Source organism: Diabrotica undecimpunctata, chromosome 3, assembly GCF_040954645.1.
Source record: "Diabrotica undecimpunctata isolate CICGRU chromosome 3, icDiaUnde3, whole genome shotgun sequence".
Lineage (NCBI taxonomy): Eukaryota > Metazoa > Arthropoda > Insecta > Coleoptera > Chrysomelidae > Diabrotica > Diabrotica undecimpunctata.
In genome coordinates, this window is record NC_092805.1 from 88,631,678 (window position 1) to 88,651,403 (window position 19,726).

General features: G+C 33.8%; 1 protein-coding gene across 7 annotated transcripts in view; it reads left to right on the forward strand.

Moving 5' to 3' along the window:
* Positions 1-19,726, forward strand: part of LOC140437027 (uncharacterized) — a 559,923-nt gene that overhangs the window by 110,384 nt on the left and 429,813 nt on the right. For 2 of the 7 annotated variants that reach the window (XM_072526249.1, XM_072526251.1), the window contains exon 4: positions 9,441-9,475. The exons of the other annotated variants lie outside the window; for them this stretch is intronic. The gene's annotated coding sequence lies outside the window, so the exon portion shown is untranslated. The remainder of the gene's footprint in view (positions 1-9,440; positions 9,476-19,726) is intronic. 7 annotated transcript variants of the gene reach the window in all.

Here is a 19,726-nt window from a genome sequence, read left to right on the forward strand (position 1 = left end):
AAATTCACTAAATATTTGCAATTTTTGGAATATAAGTAATTTGGGCATTTTCAAAAATTGTTTTCAGTACATATTCAAATAATGGGTACACGTAAACTCATCACCAATTACCATAAATACCCTCGGACATAGTACAAACTCATCACCGCCATAAAAGTAGGGTTTTCAAAATACACCCTAAGAGATTGGTAAACTGATCACTGGCCTACCTGCAGCCTGGATCAGGTATAGACCATAAAATCCCAGCAAACTGCTTTTGGTGGATTGCCTTTTGTGGACTTGTGCGACGAAAGGGCTAAATGTCATACAACTGGTGAGTAGAAATGTTATACCGTTTTTGTTTAGTTGTTTCGCACTGGTTTTCGCGAATAATCCTGATCAAACAGAAAAAAATCAGTGAAATTAAGTTCTTTAAGTTAACTGTATAAGATGTTTCTTGTAGGCAAGGCATAATATTACTTTGTTGCTGTAGATTACCTTTTCTGATATTATATTTTGAGATTTCTAAATATATATATATATATATATATATATATATATATACATATATATATATATATATATATATATATATATATATATATATATATATATATATATATATATATATATATATAAAGTCGGCACCATATGTGAAACCTTTTTATTTTTAGTTCTATGAATTTTGTTATATAAAATAATTAATTGGTCTGAAGCTATTTTCTTGTGGCATTTTAAATTAATTACTATTTAAATGGGAATAAGCCACAATTAAAGGTTGAAATACGTTTATTGACGTTTCAATTTCCACTTCGGAAATCGTTCTCAAAATACAAACATTAGTAAATTATAATTATGTTACATAAAAAGTTTTGAATGATCTAAAACCTAGAATACAATGATCAGATATAAAATTTTTTTTAGTTGTATACGCGGTTTGTCAAAAAAAAAAATGAATTGTGGATATTCTCAAGTCTTAATAAAATTCATGTTGTTTAACGAACCGCGTAACTGACTGAAGAATACTAATATCTGATTCTGATGACTGAAATTCTAGATCATTCAGAACTAGAGAATAATTTTTTTTTCATAAAACTAAAAATAAAAAAATTTTCCATATGGTACCAACTTAATTGGACTCTTAGATACATATACTGAAAAAGCGATAAACGCTTGTAGTCAACGCTGATCAGTTAGACTACAAACACAACTATATATTTGGGTGTGCAGCCGAAGATAGGACAAAGAAGTACTCTTTTTAAACTACCAAGCATTCGCAAATCTCTATTTGCGTTATCAGGGTGCTACAATAAACAAAATTAGTACAAATTACAGAATCAAAATTATTTTGTATCTTACACTAATTGAGGTTAGTTGTCATGATGTTTATGAAATGAAATGAACAACTCATTTGACTCCTACAAATAATGGCGAAAACTAACCAAAAAATGTAAAAATATTTCTTTTAAAAGCACTTTAATTGTGGGATCTTTGTACAAGTCATTGAAAGATAAAGTACAGGAAGCTGTACTTAATACATTTTGATACATTCTGTCATAATAAATGCATTGCTGATTACTTCAAATTTAAAAATTTCCGCCAATGATGCCATAAAATTTAAAGCTTTGCACGTGTAAAAAATTAGGTTTCCTTCGACTTCAATGCACTAATAGCACACTCAAGTTTTTAGCTTTTCCTATTTTTCAGATATTTTATATTTACTAACTGTCCAAAATCATGTATTATTTTCAAAATAGTCAAATAACGCCAAAACGGTAAGACTTAGACCGAATGTATGCTTAACAAATTATCTCGAGAATTCAATGAGAAATATAAAAATGCAATGAAAATCAAATAACGAAGTTGGGACTACTTCCGATATAAACAAAAATAACACATATTGACAAATATTTTCATTTTAAAGTTCACTATCGAAATCCTATGCAACTAAATTTTTAGATCTCAAAACCATTTAGATTGGCAGATACGTCTAATAGGCCACACCGTGAGACATATTAATATCTCAGTTAAATTTTAAAGCAACTTACTTAAAATAATTTATGAATTTATTAAATTATCACATAAACGAGAAGTATAACAGGTAAGAGGCAATCTTTCGCATTAGAAACCAGGCAAAAATCCCGGTGATGAGTTTACCTATCTGCGGTGATGAGTTTACCAATCTCCAAAGGATGCCGGTGATCAGTTTACTATATCTCCGAGGGTCTAATAATTTTATGAGGGGCTATATAGTGATGAGTTCGTACACGTCCCAAATAATTTCTAATAACTTTTGACTAGGCCAGAGCTATCATATTTCTATATTTTATAATGTAAAATACAATAATTTTACAGTCAACATCCACTAACTTAATATCTCTTATACACTCTTAGTAATCGAAAGAGTTAGAAACCGTACAAATAATAAAAGCAATGAATTTTAAGTTTGCAACTCCTGTCCTGTCCTATCTCGTCGAGACTTCTACTTCAAATTTTCGAAGACGAGAAAAAAATCATAAAGGCCCGAAATAACAATGGTGAGATATATTGCATTCTTTTCGATCTGACATAATACCAATCTGAAAAAATTGTCCTTATGTAGGTCACGATTTGTCGTAAAAACTTAAACCTGTTATATATAACTTGCGGATTGTCAGTTTATTATGGAGCATCCATCAATTAACTGGAGAAGAGATTTACTTGACAAATATATATATATATATATATATATATATATATATATATATATATATATATATATAATGTTTATATGGGATTACGTCACAATTGATTGTAATGAAAATTACATTTTATAATTTTTGTTTGACGTTTGGATTTCCACACTGGAAATCGTTTCCAAAAAAGATTATTTTAAATTAGGGAGTTATTATTACATCTAAAGTTGTTTCGCGGTTACGTTTTCCAAATTGACGGGTAAATTACTTGGCCTCGATCCTGTAGGCAAATAGCCATGCTTTTAGTTGAAAATTCTGGGGGTGGTTTTGGTACCCTCTGGATAATATCAAATTTTGATCATTTGGCGTATTTGTTTTGGTGTATTTATTTACTGTGTTTATGCATATACGTGTATGTATTGTGTGTTGTATATGTATTATCTATAATTTTGTAGATGATGTCTCTGAATTTCTATTAATCCGCTAATGTTGGTATATTCTTCCTGCTGACTTCTTTTAGTATTAGCAACCCGAGCCTACTACATTCTTCTGATAGGTTTTACTTATTTCCTATCCTTTTTAATTTTTCTGATAAAGACGACATATGGTATTGTTGTCATCTTTAAATCCTTTCTTGTGAGCGTTTCTGGATTGCTCATGACATTTTGTCCTTTCTTTAATTTTGTGAAATTCCTTGTTTATAAATAACATTGACTCCGTCATTATAATGATTTGATAATTCGCTTCCTGACGTTTATATTGTGGTTTGAGTAGTAATTTAAATATATCTTGGTGTAAATTACCGATAAACCGAACAACTAAGTAATGCACTCCTAATCTTCGCAAATGTTTTTATAATGTCGAATACACTTACTAATAAAGTTTGTGCCACAATATATTTTAAGTTTATAAATTATATAAATGATAAATCCGACACTGAAATTAACCGGAACGGGAATTAATTTCAGGGTTCGATTGGTTTACATTATTGTTTTATAATTTTTACAATTGTTTACAAACTTCTGCTTTCTAAAACTAAAAGTTCCATAAAAATAACTCGTCTTTACATAGCTAAGTAATAAGTTCGAGATAATTCGGTTAAACCGGGTAAGAATCCAGAATTCTCTGTAGATCATTCCTCCGAATCCGGTTTACAGTCCAACATAAGACGTTCTACTAAAATGGAATGGTGACTTATTATTCGTGTCCCATGTCATATAAGTGTTGTAAAAATTGCAGGTCATTGAAATGAGGAAGAGAAAGGCGTCTAATGAAGTTACGATCTTAAGAAATATGCTGGAACAGGTCGGATGACAGGAAGACTGCCTACAGACCACTGGGAAAGATCACCTGAGGTCTTCCTCTTTCTCTCTTGCTTTATCATTTTGCCGAACGGAATGGTATAAAATGCAAATTACGATTTTTTACCGGCTTATAAGTAATGTTTTTCATTGTGTGCCCTTCCCTCGTCCTAGTAGTAGCAAAAGAAACAATATGATGCAGACTTGAGATTAAATACTAAATGATATAACAAGCAATATATTTTAAATACCTTGGAATGAAGTTAAGTATTAGGATATTGGGGAAGTAGTGAGAGAACAGGTGACAAAAGCAATCCGAACACTGGGATGCCTCAACTCCAATGGAGAAACAAACAGCTAAAGAGAAAAAACAAGCATATACAAATATTTATATGCGCATAGTGGTAGAAAATGGAATTGTTAGAATAGTGCTACGCCAAGCCCTTACTACGCCACGATTGGATCCACGACTGTCTAACACCGCCGAGAAACTTTCGCAGGGTTCCGCAACGACTGAAGCGACTATATTTATATAAAGATAAATTAGATTGTACATAGAAGTCAGTCAAAAATATACTAAGTGACATAGAAATCCGAACACCCAGTTTAAATGATTTTATTTTAATAAAATTTTGTATAAATACTTAATGAAGCATAATAAGTAAATGATTAAAATTTCAAAATGATTGCATTGCTTTAAAGCCCTTTTACCTTTAATAATGTGTGGATGCACCCCGATGTGTTACGCATTCTCCAACGCGCCTAGGCATGCTTCTGATCAGGTGGTCAATGTCCTCTTGTGGTATCTCATTCCAGGCAACCACCAACTCCTCTCGAAGTGCTTGTAGAGTCTGAGGAGAACGTTGCAAATTGAGCAATCTCCTACCTATCATATCCCACACGTGCTCAATTGGGGATAAGTCGGGAGATCTTGGTGGCCATGCTAACAATGTGACATCATTATATAGAAAGAAGTCTATTGTGACTCTTGCAACATGTGGTCGGGCATTATCTTGTTGGAAAGTTGGATTTGCCAGGGTGTCAAGATAGGGTAAAAGGTGGGGTTCTAGAACTTCTTGGATATAACGCTGCGCGTTCATGTTACCTCTGATGAAGATTAAAGGTGACCTGGAACCATAAGCTATAGCACCCCAAACCATAACTCCAACAGTGTGATGAACATGTCTTTTAACAAAAAACTGTGGATTCCTCCTTTCACCACGTCGCTTTCTAACCCTCGCTCGACCATCGTGCATGTCTAAACAAAAACGAGACTCGTCACTAGAGACAATACTGTTCCATTCCTGATTCCAGAGTGACCATTATCTGCACCACTGAAGGCGATTACGGCGGTGTTCTGGAGTTAAAGGGAGGACCCAGTGTGGTCGGTATGAAAACAGGCCAAAACTTCTCATTCGTCGGTAAACACTTCGCATGCCAATAGGACTTCTGTGTTCTGCAAACCATTCATTTGCAATGGAGCTGGTAGTGGAGAAACGGTCTCTTAAAGCCAATAATCTTAGGCGGCGATCTTCACGGTCTGTTGTTCTACGGCGGCGTCCAGTGCCCCTTGCTTTTTGCGTACGGGCTTCTTGAAGCCATGCCTGACAACACCTAACCATGGTGTCTACACTTCTTTGCACTCTAACTGCAACTTCCCGAAAAGAAAGTCCAGCTTCCTGAAGTCCCATTATACGGCCCCTATCAAACTCACTAAGTTGACGAAATCGTACAGGTCTCCGTACTCTAGGCATCGTAACCAATCGTAAAGAATGTCAAGAACCACAATCCGCCAAATTTGAACAAAGTATAAAAACCGGAATCTCCAACTGATAACGCTAAAAACTTTATCACTTGTTTTTTTTTTTCAGTAAGATAAATAAATTACACCAAATTTTATTGAAATAAAATCATTTAAACTGGGTGTTCCGATTTCTATGTCACTTAGTATATAAATTTGTACGGTTAAGTAAATAAAAATTAATTGTGTTTTAGTGTTAGTATTAAAAGAGTTTAAATAAATTAAAATAAACATTATAGTAGCCTGAGACAAGTAAATCGGAAGAAGTAAGAATGGCTCTAGGAGATGGAATGATAATATTCCAATAGTATAAGAGGTAACGTTGAAGGAAAACGTAAAATATGTCTCCTCCTCAGTCCTAATCCCAACGGCTTGGAGATCTTCCCCTAGGTCTCTTTCCTTCAGTCCGGTCAAAATATGTCTAAACACAAGAAAAAAAATACAAAATATTTGATATGCATCATTTTACGTCGTGATACAATATTTTCCTTATTGATCATATTTTTATTTTAGTTTAATATATAGCTAGCTGTATTTGTTCATTGTGCTTCATTGAAATAACGTAGCCATAAATACATTAAGTATTCCATATATTTATGACTTTTTTTGCTAAAGGCCGCTTCTGATATATAAATCACGAATAAAATAAGCGCAGATATATCTCCGTCGTCCATAAGCTGACGATACTGTTTGTATATATCGTATATCATTTCCTGTCTATTAAATCTTACATAAAGTCATTATACACCAATGCCACAGAATAAATTCAAAGAAATATAAAAAAAAATGCTTAAATCATGCATGAAATTGTGTAAGTAAAAGTGTACTTGTTCGGAATATAGAGATGGAATTAATGCGGAAAATTTTGTGTAATTTCAATGTTTAATGACCAATAATGGGCTTGGAAAAAGCGACGCCAGTGAAGCATATCTGAACTAATCTCAATCGAGGACAAAAACAAAAAAGTTTGAGTAAAGACAGTAGATCGATAAATTTAATTTAAAAAGGTATCAATTAGTTGTGGAATAAATCAAAACGTTATGGAGAACACAAATACTTATCTTATTCATAATCTTAAGCAATTGATATAAGGAGTTTTTTAAACTATGTTTATGGTTGGGAGTAATATAGTACGACTGAAACTTAACAATAAATTATATCGAACGTAATCAAAAACTAAAGATCAAACCGTAGTAGGGGTGTTTAATGCAATTTTTTCTATATGGATGCAAACTGTTTTGGCAGTTTTGAAGTGTCAATTTTTACTTTCATGTGAAATTTTTCTTCTGTTAATTTCTGGGGTTGTCACCAAATATAGCTTAATCATTGTGATTAAGATAGGCCGGGGATCGAGGCACCTTCAAATGGGCGTCATGGAGATAATAATACAACCCAGGTGAATGTTTTGTCAGTAAAAAACAGGAAAACTATCCCTTTCCAACCAAGAGAAGAGTACCTCCTGACTTTCCGCGTAGCCAGTATATGATTATTATCGAGATTGTCATGGAACTTTAAGAAAGCTAACTGTTCGTTTTTACCGACAAACTCCATAAACTCTTGCGATGGATACCACCAACATAAATATTATAAAAAATTTAGACGTGCAGTAATTTCTACAGTAAAGAAATATATTCCCAAATGCTACCAAGCAGCAGTAAATTGAATCTCTACACTTCTAATCTAGCCCCAAAGCGGTAAGGGGGCACTACAAACCCGTCACATCAATCTCAACAAAACTACTTCATACATAGTTCCAGAGGAGGACACGCTAAAATAATTGATGACTATGTTCACGATAATTTACTATAAAAAATGAAGATTTAAAAACTCCTACCCATGAGAATCAGAGTGCTCCCTACCGTTCACTCTAGAATAAATCGCAAATGCTATCAAAGAGATTTAACCTGGTAAGGGACCTCAACGGATGGCATACCTCGGAATTCCTGATCAGTTGTGGGAAATCTTGCAAAACTCTGGTTATTTAAATTTTGTATAGATATACTTATATCACGTAACCTACCAAACCTCCTCAAACAAACCCAAATCATAGCTATCCTTAAATCAGGAAAACTAACAGACCCGTCAAAGAGTTACTGCCCCATCGCCTTACTTAGCTCAACTTACAAGGCAGGCAGGTTACTAAGCAAAACTAAAGACTTGGGCATTTATTGACTTATTTGTCAGCGTCTACCACAAATCTGTTTTAAAACAACGGTTAAAAACTAGTTGTATCTGCAATCGGTTACAACCATTTTACAACCTAAATAAAAGCTGTGTCCGCCCATGGTGCGACTGGTTTTGGTTCAGTTGTGTTATATATACAATGTGAAATGTGTCAAAATCGTGGATATAATAAAGACCAATTTAAGAAGTTCGCTTTTAAAATGTTATTCAGTTTTTCTGAAACAAAAAAAAAAACAATGCTTTTGTTCACAAAATATTTCTCGGCTACCATTAGGCATAGGAACAAATAACATCATGTTCAGATTTTTCGTTAAATTTACAAATGTGAAAAAGGTTATTCTGAATAATCAATATTCTTATTTTTTTTTGTAATAGCCTCTTCATTTTTACTTATCTGCAACTGACAATTATTGTAATGTCTACACAAAATTAAAATAAAATCTGAAAATGGAAAAATCAGTAATTTTTTTTGTTAATAATAAATTCTTTATACTATTGAAATAATCTAAACAAGAGTTTTTGACATGCCTTCCTTTCCGTATAATTTTAGTAATTTTAAAGTATTTATATACTAAAATGTTTCCCAAATGTTCTGGTAATAACGTGTTACAAAAAATTGCAACGCAACTGCGACCATGGGAGAAGGGTCAAACAAAATCGGCCTTAGACTTATTGAAAACTAGTATAAGTCGAATCGCCTCTTGGCGAATCCTCGTGGTTTTACGCTGCCTAGCTCACAAAACAATTGAAAGAGCAATCGGTTTCAAACCGTGGTTACGCAGTGGGCACTGGACCTAAATAAAATATCGGGCCAAAATAAAATAACAGAAACCTTCGTGCAACAAGTATGCATACAGTAAGCAAACAGAAAAAAAGGTTATCCCAGGGATCCGTACTCGCACGGCTTCTATTTAGTATGTGTATAGCTTATATTGGATATGCAGACCACTGGGTACTTACAACTCAAAACGTCTTCTTCTTCTTTTTATGTAGACATGAGTTTGTCTGTTTTTCAATGTGTCTGCAGTAAGTTGTCGTCCCATCGTTTTCGTGGTCTTCGTACTGATCGTCTTCCTGTTGGGGAACTTAAAACTGTTCGATCAAAAACTTCGAGGATATCCTAACGGCTGATCTTGATAGATTGGTTAAGTACTTCAAACAACGGAGACTTAAATTTAATCCCTATCTGTTGTCTGACACACAGTCTCTGTTCCACACTGAATTTCGTGAAGGTTTTCTAAAATCTTTTGTTGTGCAGAAAACACGGGTGTGTGACCTGAATTAAGGTTTTAATATTGTTGTATACCTTACAATGAAATTTAAATGTGCTTGAGCATTCCACTTACGTAGAGATTTGGGTGATAAAAAATATGTTCACTTCGAATACTGATAATTTTATAATCGTTAGTTTAAGGAATCATGAATATATGAACGTATTCGATATATCTAAACAAATTTATATTATTAGGAGATATACTAATTAATATTTTTTTATTTTAGGTAAGTTTAACCAACAAGAATCTATACATATAGATGTAAGTACCAATAACTTAATTTTATTTCCAATCAGTATATACAGGGGATGACTAAAAATGGAATAAGTTTAATAAAAATTCCGGAATTTTTCAATAATTAACATTTTAATTGAATTTATTCCAGTTAAGATTCACTACTCTGCAATATTCGTTTGTATTCTATATCTTATCATTATCAGCTTCGGCTTATGGACAGTTTATTTTATTGCTTGGTATGCTTGTGTATATTTCTGTTCATACGAAAACCAAGTATTAGTACGAAGACGGTTGCGTTTCGATTTAATTCGAGTCTCTTACCACTCCCTGACACGTGTTTCTGGGTCCACCCGTCATCAGAGAGAGTTTGTAAGAAGACTCAAACTAAATCAAAACGCACCGACTACTATGGCAATTATAGGAAAAATAATTACCAGAGTATGCTACTAGAGACCTCTAGTGAGGAAAGATGAAGTTAAATGTGTCGATAGCAATTAAAGTAAACTGTATACCCAAGCTTAATCAAGCCATTCAGAGCGATGCTGAGAATATTTATATTCCACTATGCATAAGTATGCATAAGTATTAGTCTTCTTTTTCCTATTTTTCCATAAACCCTCTCACTTAATCAAACCCTGGTGATGAAAAAGAAAACAACTTTTAGACAAAATTCGACATTATTAATCAGCATAGTTTCCTTCTTGAGTGGTACACTAATTCCAATGCTTCCCATAATGCGATGTCTTGTTTGTACAACATTTCTCAGTTCACAGGATCCGCCATAAGCTCATTTGACAGAAATCTCTTGTCCTGGAGCATTCTTTAAATAACCAGTAGTCGCAGGGTGCCAGATCTGAAAAATATGTAAGACGCAGAAGCAATTAGAATTACAGTTGTTTATGTACTTCGCTTAGATCTACTTGTGACAGGGTGCATTTGGAGTTTTTGCGGGAAAACACTTTTTTCTTCTATATTTGTAGCTTTTTTGTACAATTATTTCTTTTACAGGCTTCAATGAGGCCATATAATATTCGGTAGTCTTAGTTCTGTCATTATCATGATGATAGTGGACAAATTAAGCAATTTATCAGTATACCTCTGATTATTTAGAGTTTCACCCCTCATTCTTCCAACAAAAGGTCGGGATACAGCCCTGTTAGAAATTGCGCACAAACCAAGGATTTTATCTGCAAATTTAGATTTGTTTTGTATCTAACGTTGTAAGGGTAATCTTCTACGTTGTCCGTATAAAATCCATCGTTTCCCTTCATTTCAGAATTACTCAAAGTGAAATATTCTTTTTCATCTAAAATAATGTTTTCATTGGCAAATTGTACCCGCCTCAGTTGACAACAGCATCTTGGTATACGAAGGAGTTGCGTTTGAGAGTATTTAGGGGGCACTTACATCGCTTTCGATATTTAAGACCACTCCTCAATTTCAACAATATTGTATTGACAAGCCAGTCTCATCGTTGACATTTCAACGTGCTTCTTTGCTCTTCTCGCCAATTTCTTTGACCTCTGTAATAAATGCACGTGGTCTTCCACTTTTTGGGAGATTCAGACATGGTACTTCCTGATCGCACTCTGCTATTGTTATATAAATGGTTCTGCTTAAAATGTTTTAATTTTGGAATATTTGACTGATTTCCTCTTGGAGTACCCGCCCAACCAACTTGTAGATATTTTTTCTTATCTCTAATTACAATATCTTAAAGCGAAAACCTCAAAATAAATAAATCTCAACTGACAGTAAACAAAGGAAACAAACTTTTATACCCAAAGACAACTTAATATTATTTTGTTTTTGTTAGTATTAAAGCCAAGGAATTTTGTGCCGAAAAGTATTTGTTATAAAATATTTTTTTAATTTTTTAACCAGAACGTTCAGCAATTTTTGTTTTCTAGCACTTTTCAAATATATCTCCCAGTTTTAGTATGTACTACTTTGCAAATTTATTTATTTTCGTAATAAGTAATTGATACCTGACACATGATGCCTACACAATGAGCTGTGCAATAGTCACGTTCTAGGAACATAACGTTGCAGTATATGCAATTATACAATCGTCAATTGTTTATTAAATCATCATTTGATTAAATCATCTAAGAAATTATATGTTTTCACTATTTGAAATTAAAAGATAATGGTACCTATATGTATATTATTAATGTCTTTTCTAATTGTATATTTATCATTTATCTTATTCATATTCAAGAAATCTAACGCGGATATTGTATGCACAGGTTTTTTAATATACCTACTGCAGTTACGGGGAAGATTCCAGAAGTACTGAACATAACTAATGGATTTCGATTGATTAGCAAAATATTACAGATATATATTACAATGATTGAAAGTACTACAGTCATAAATTTTAAGTTTTAAATGTGAGTACTCTATGTTACTTAACATTATTTAGTTAAATCGTTGATTGAATAAGTTATTCAATCAACGGTTAAATGCATATCAACCTACAATTCTAGAATGATCCGGTGATAGTTAGATTGTCAGCAGCAAACCTTGATTCATGTTTAATTATCTGGATATCCAAGTTCTTCTAATTATCCTTCAACAACTAGGTACCATTCCATTTGACGTGTAATTCAGTGTGAACTTAGCGGCTCCAGCATGTATAAGAAGTCTTGCCAAAAAGGTACGGCCGATTATATTGTGATAAGACCTATACTCATAGTTCACATACCGTACCAAAAGCATGGGACGACGGTAAAAATATATGTTTACCCGTAGCTATAGGTCAACTGCTTATTATCATACATGCTGGAGGTGAAGAAGGATTCGTGTCTGAGGCACTGGCTATTTTTAAATTGGGAATGAAAACTAGAGAGTATCACGATGATATGAATAATGCAAACTTTTTCAAGTGAGGCACTATTAGATCCCCTTCCAAATTTTTCGTGCAAAAAAGATGCAACAGTGAACTGGCTTGATGAAAGAAATATTTTCTATTCGGCAAAATCAAATAAAAATTAAATTATTAACAATTATAAAAGTATACAACAAGCCAGTTTGTAAAACGTACATAATAAATAGACCCAATTCCAGCAAAGCATGATATTTTCACGTTGCGTCTACACCTATTAACCGCAAATGAACCCAATAGAAAAAATATGGAGAAAAGAATTTTGTGAAGTCGTTGTAGAACATTGGAAAAACATTTGCGCTAATGTGATAAAAGGCGAAAACGATTATAGGAAAAAAGATATGTTATGGATATTGTGGTGGATTTAATAATAAACACATGAGATACTAGCAGTTACCAGTGAAAGTGAATTTTCATATGATTAAATAGACAATTTCAGTTTTAGGTTCCAAGTCATTTGTTTAATAGTAAATCTTTTTGTATCGTATGTACATTTAACTATCAATCAATTTGTGATAAAAGAATAAAAACATAGCTAACAATTATTGCTAAAGGGGATTAGGTATTAATAGTAATACTGAACACTGGGTGGCGCACATCAGAAATTTTCCATGACTGGCGCATAAATCAGTCTGAATTTGACCAATGGCAGATTCATTAAAAAAATGGGCTACTATAAATAAAATGATATCTTTGGATGGTGAAATGATTGTGAAAAGTAATAGTTTTAAGTACCTAGGATCTGTATTACAGAGTAATGGGGAATAGATGGAGATGCGTGCAGTAGAATTATTGGATGGGTGAAGTAGAAGGAAGCGAGTAGAGACGTTAATCATCCAGTAGGAGTAGGAGAAGACCTGGAGGTGATACTTAGAAATGATATGACGGTAAAGGGGATTGATATTGGTATGACCTTAGATAGAAACATATAGAAATGTAATTATGAAAGCCGACCACGCATAGGGATAAAGGCAAAGAGAATGATGATGATGCGACTTCCAGCAGGATGGAACGTTCTGTCATACGGCCAAGACTTTTATGGAATAGTTGAGAATCTATGGACTTTTTAATAGAAAACGTAATTCGAGATTCGGGTCGAGTTGGTTGTTTATCCAGAAACCCAGGTACTTTATCTTGTTTACTTGTTCCAAGATTTAACCATTCGATATGATAGGTATTGGAACACTCTGAAATCGAGAAAAGGTCACAGGTCACCACTTTGGTCTTATGTCTGTCAATTTTCATGTTAAATTCTATTATAATAATATTGAGTCTGTCGATAAGCCTTTGTATCTCTTTAAAATAACAAAAGAGATATAGCAATATTAACTATATAATAAAACTCTGAAACTTCTGCGTCAATATCAGTTATGTTTAATGGAAAATGCCAATTGATTCCGCATAAGTTTTTTAGTTTTGAAGCCATCCTCGTATTTTTAGGGATTTTATATTATGAATTACTTTATTAATATTGTATCGACAAACTTTATTACCGCTATCACGGTATGTCATTTGTCTTCTCATTTTACAATAATTCATTGTTTACAAAAAACGACAATAGTACTGTCATTATTTATGATTTATGGACAAAATATATATATATCATTTACCGATATTTCAAGTGTCATAGAGTATGTTTAATGGAATTCAAGTCAATACTAAGTGGTTAACGGCAAATTAATTGTTTAAACTGTCACGAAAGCTTTCGAAAAAAAGTCTTGAGTGGAAGTAAATATAACATGCAACAAAAGTGAACAAATATATATACATCGGTTTAGAACGTCTTTCGACGTTGTCCGATACCTAAACACCATCTCTTCCTATCTTCGCAGTCGTTTGTTGTTAAATTTCTTTCGCTCATGGACTTGTTTACGCCGTGTTGCCATTCTAATCTGGGTCTACCTCTTTTCCGTCGACCTATCGGTTGCCATTCTACTACTTTTTTGGGGAGTCTTGTTGCTGGCATCCGTTGAACATGCCCGTACCACCTTAATTGTTTCTTCTCTATATCTTGAGTTATATTTCCTTCTATTCCCATACTTTGTTTTATTACATCATTTCTGATTCGGTCTCGTCTGGAAATAACTAAAGATCTTCTCATTGCATCCATATCTACTGCTTCTATTCGCTTTTTGTTCTTTTGTAACCTTTTGTAACCAGGAATTCTTCCGTTAGATATTTTCCTGTTTTTATCTGTGCCTTTGAGTCTCCATATGGTTCTTGTACAGCATTTATCAATGTGTGGTTTCACGCATAGTGGAAGTTTGGACTCCCCTCACGACTTCCACTCGGATATCATAAGCCATGCTTCATACCCTCTGAAGCCACGCTCCTTACTACGTCCACTCATCCAAATCTAGAACATGTCTCAAGCAGGTCTTGATCAGGTCTCGAAGATATCTCAACCATGTTGAGTAATAATGCTATTGGTATGCACTATGTTCTGCGGAATAAGTTGAAACCAGGCGGGTGATGCAGGCATATTGTTAGTTTCGACTCCATGTTTTATGTTTATTTCAGTTTTTATAGTCATTTCCACGGTCTTGTTAGTGGGTTTTTAGTGCGTGGTCAATTTTGTTGATATCTTCAATATTTTTGCTATATTTGCCCATTGCTGTATACATTTACAGATATGTACTCGGCCATTCTACGAATCCATTCGCTAAAGGTGTAATCGGCGATGAATATGTTAGCAACTTTGTGTATTTGTTTGTCATGGTGTTGTATAAGCGAAGGTGTGGCGATGCATTGACTAGAGGGACCGGATTTGATTACGCTAGCAATCAGTCCAATCGTTGAGTGTTTTTTTCATCTTTGTTTCCGTGTTTGTTACGTGTTTTGTCCATGATATTTTCCACATTTTTCGATAACACCACATCTCAAAGCTGGCAAGTCTTTTTTTCAGTTGCATCCATAATTGTCCAACAGACTCCATATAAAAGGACAGAGAATACGTATTAATTAAGTAATATTACCACATGTTTTTTTATAAATTACTTATTACTTTATTAATTACTTACTTTGAGGACTCAATGATGATGGTCTGATAAGACCGAAAACGTTTTGACATTTCAACTAATCCATTTTGAAGGAATTTTAATTTTTTTTCCTAATTACTGGCTCAACAACCCTTTTTGTCCGAAAACGGAATAATTTAAACATCTAAGATCTGATATTACAAGAAAAACATACATTCTAAAAAAGCGATAAGAAACTACTATTTTGACATCATAACATTTATAAATACAATTTTGTGGAAGTGAATTCTTTTAAATTTTCCTATATTTTTCTAAACACCCTCATATGTTACGACAAACCCTCATATAATTCTCTCAGCTAGTAGCATGAAAATGGACGAAAACTACGTGCAGAGTTGGCAGCAGTCGGTAATTTTCCGGCGGACTGGCCTCTACCAAAATAATATCAGATTAAAATCAAGAGACGGAGAGAGATACGGAGATAGCGTGACGAGAGAGCGAGAAAACGTTAGAGAAGCGGAAGTTGACACAACAAGTTATGCATATCCAAGTGGGAGGGTGAAGTGGCAAAAGGGGTAGTAGTTGCGTTGCGGTGGTTCCTGTAATAGACTTAAGAGGATTTTGCTAGCGATGGCGGTGGCTGAATTTCAACACTTTCGTTAGCCTCCAGCCGGGGAAAGGTATGTACGAATATTCGCGAGGATGGACAGACATCGGCTTATTCGCTTATACCTTAAAATTATAATACAGCGGTGTCCCACTAACAACTTATCGTTTATAATGGTCATACAATCGTTATAAAGTCAAATTTAATTAATTTTAAACTGAGTAGTAGAAATAAATGACAAACTTACTCACAATCTATTCATGTAGTAAGTGACGACCAGGTTTCGACAACTACAAGTTTCTGGTTATCATCCTGTCACCGGTAAAGTACAATCTTTACAAAGCTAAAAAAATTTACATATTGTAATACTACTAATTTAACCAAACCTTACATCAGGTATGATACAAAAGGTGCCAATATTGTGTCACAAAAGGTGACATTAGTGATAATATAAGCATTACTTTCATTCCGGTACAAGGTCTATTGTTAAAATGCTCAGTTTTACTAACGTAATTACTAAATAACGAAATCAAATACCTGAGAATGACACTTGATCAAAAACCCATTGAGAAAGCACACATGAATATAAAAACCAGGTAAAATATAAAACTACAACACATGAGTTTTTTAATAGGTGGCAAATCACAGTTCTCCGCACTTATCTTCTATGTATGTAAGTGTATAATGAAATATATGTGGACATATGAACTGTAACTATTGGGAAATTAAAATATAATAATAATAATAGTAAATTAATATAAAAATGAATAAAACCAATCCAACATAATCCTAATACTCTACAACGCGCCGTGTTTCAACAGTAATTAAACCTTGCATGCCAATTCGAATATACTATTAATTGCAAAAGAAATCAGCAGATTAACAAGAAACTACCATCAAGATCTACCATTCCACCTGAATAAGGAACCAAGAAAGTTGTATCTTTATCCCGAAGTAAGAGGACACTTTTCTACCGATATAGTAAATCAGTTACCCCAGTCTATCTTTGAAAAAATCATCAATTTCACGTAAAAATCTTATACAAATTTAGCTGCTGACATATCCTTGAATACGTACCTCTGCTGGTTTTGCTTTGTTTGATTTTGTGACTATAAAACGTTTTTTATACATTTTAGAGAAGAATGGTTCATATAAAATTTGTAAAAAGTTCTTTAAGTTGCGAGGTTTTAAATTAAAATACATAATTAATTGACCGAGATAATTGCAAAAAAGCGTTATTTTTGCAGTAATTTATAAATTTTAATAATACTATTTTTAATCATCATCATCATCGTTCTGGCTTTACAACCCTGCGTGGGTCCTAGCCTCCTCAAGAATTTCTCTTCAGTCGTCTCTTCACACTCCACACTCCATTGTTATTCATTGCTCCATAGATTCGTTTTAGTACTTTTCTTTAGAAACATCCTTTTCAACACGTTTTCATTATTTTTCATTGGAGTCCAGGTCTCTGAACCATATGTTAGGACTGGGTGTATTATTGTTTTGTAGAGTTTTACTTTTGTATTTCTCGATATAATGTGGATTTAAGGAGGAGATTCGTTGTGTTGGTGTTTGTTATTATACCTATTTTTGTAGCTGATTCTTTTAATGCTAGATACGCCTCTCGTACAGCGTTATCCGTTCTCCCAACAATTTTAATATCATCAGCATAGGCCAGGATATGCACTCATTTATTATATATTGAACCAGTGGTTGTGATTTGTGACATACGTATTACTTTTTCCAGAGCCAGATTGAACAGTATACAGGAGAGAGGGCAGATGCAGCCCGTTATTTGTTTTAAAAGGTTCAGACAGTTCCCCCTGAATTCGTACTCTACTTTTTTAAGAGTTAGTTTTGTTAAATTTACCAACTGATTTGGTATTCCTAGCTTTTTCATTGCTTTGAACATTTCTCATCTATTCACAGAGTCGTAGGCTGCTTTGTAGTCTATAAATATGTGATGAGTATCCATGCCATATTCCAGTGTTTTTGACATAGTACTGTGGAAAATATTTTATACGCTGCATTTAGAAGCGTAATTCCTCTGTGGTTAGAGCATTCAAAGATATCTCCTTTTTTGTATATGGTACAAAGTATTCCAATATTCCAATCATTGGGGAGGGATATCTGTGTCCATATTTCTTTTATAAGCTGCTGTAATGCCATTCTGGTATCATGGCCACCTTCTTTATATAGTTCAGCTGGGAGATTATCTATTCCGGGTGATTTGTTTCTGGCTAGCTTTTTAACTGCATCTTTAAGTTCAAGAATCGTTGGTGGTTCCTCTTCCCTCCCGTCTGTTCCCCTTACCTTATCTCTTTCGTCTTCCAGGTTTTCTTCTTTTTCCTCTATATTAAGTTCCTGGTTAAAGTATTCCACCCATCTATTCAGTTCATCTTTCCTTGTTGTTAATAGGTCGCCATTCTGACTTCTGAATTGTCTTGTGGTTGCCTTGAATTATTTTCTGTTGATGTTAACTTTCTTATAGAATGCTCTGAATTCTTTCTCTCTGTTGAGGTTTTTTTATATATTGAAGTTCCTTATTTAGGTAGTTTCGTTTTTTCTTTTCTGTATCCTCTTTTATTCTCTTCTCTTTGTCTGGTAATCCTCTACAGTTGTTCTAGTTCGTCGGGTATCTTTTCTGTAGGCTTCATTTTTTCCTTTCGTTGCGTTCTTGCATTCATCGTCAAACCAATGATTTTTACAGCCACAAATTTCTGTTCCTATTGCTTCTTTCGCTGCTGCTTCAATATATTCCTTTATTCTGGACCAGTAGGAGTCTATATCTGTCTGGCCTTCTTCATTTACATTTTGATTCCCTAGCCTGTTGGTGATGTTTTTCGAGTACCGTTCTGCAATTGTCGCATCTCTCATCTTTTGCACATTTCATTTTTTGATCCATTTTATTTTCTTTACTGGTGTTTAAAATTCTAGCCCTCAATGTTGAGATCACTAGGCAACGATCTGAGTCTATGTTTGCGCCTCTATAACTTCTGCAGTTTATTACGTCTGTTTCATGGAATCTGTTAAGATGTGATCAATCTGACTCGTTGTTCTTCCATCAGGAGAGGTCTAGGTTACCTTGTGTATGCTTGTATTCTTGTGTTCGTATGTTCTTGTGTTCAAAATAGGTGCTAGCGACTGTCATATTGAGTGTTGCTGCTAAGTTTATCAGTCGTAATCCATTATCGCTACTGATCTTGTGTAGGCTATGCTTTCCTATCGTGGGCATGAAAACTCGCTCTCGTCCTATTCTTGCATTCATGTCACCTAATACAATCTTAATGTCATTTCTGGGACATTCCTGTAGGCTTGCTCTAGGTCTTCAAAAACTGTTCTTTTATTTCCTCTGGTTTGTCATTAGTTGTTTTTGTGAATAATGACGTGTAATATAACTACCTGAAATTATGGGAATTAGTGAGTTATTGAAGTGTGCTAAATCTTAGCGAGGTCGACCAAATAGTTTATATGTTATTCAATTTGTTTATCCCGGAGAGCGATTGTTTAAACAACTATACTTGCCCAAACAGTGACTTTCGATGTATGTAACAGAGCGCAATCGATTCTTTTAGGCTTCAATTTTAAGATATATTATACTCTCAAAATGTGTTGTAGCCACTATGGGCTGTTGGCCTACAAGATTTAGGTCAAGCATGTCAACTTTGAAATGACATAACCAATAACAAAATCTTTGGTTATATGAATGTTTACATGTTTATTTTTGAAATTTTATTGAAGTTTATAGGTTTGTAACTACAAATGGAAAGGTTTTACTTAAAAGTAAATGAAGTGAACTGTCG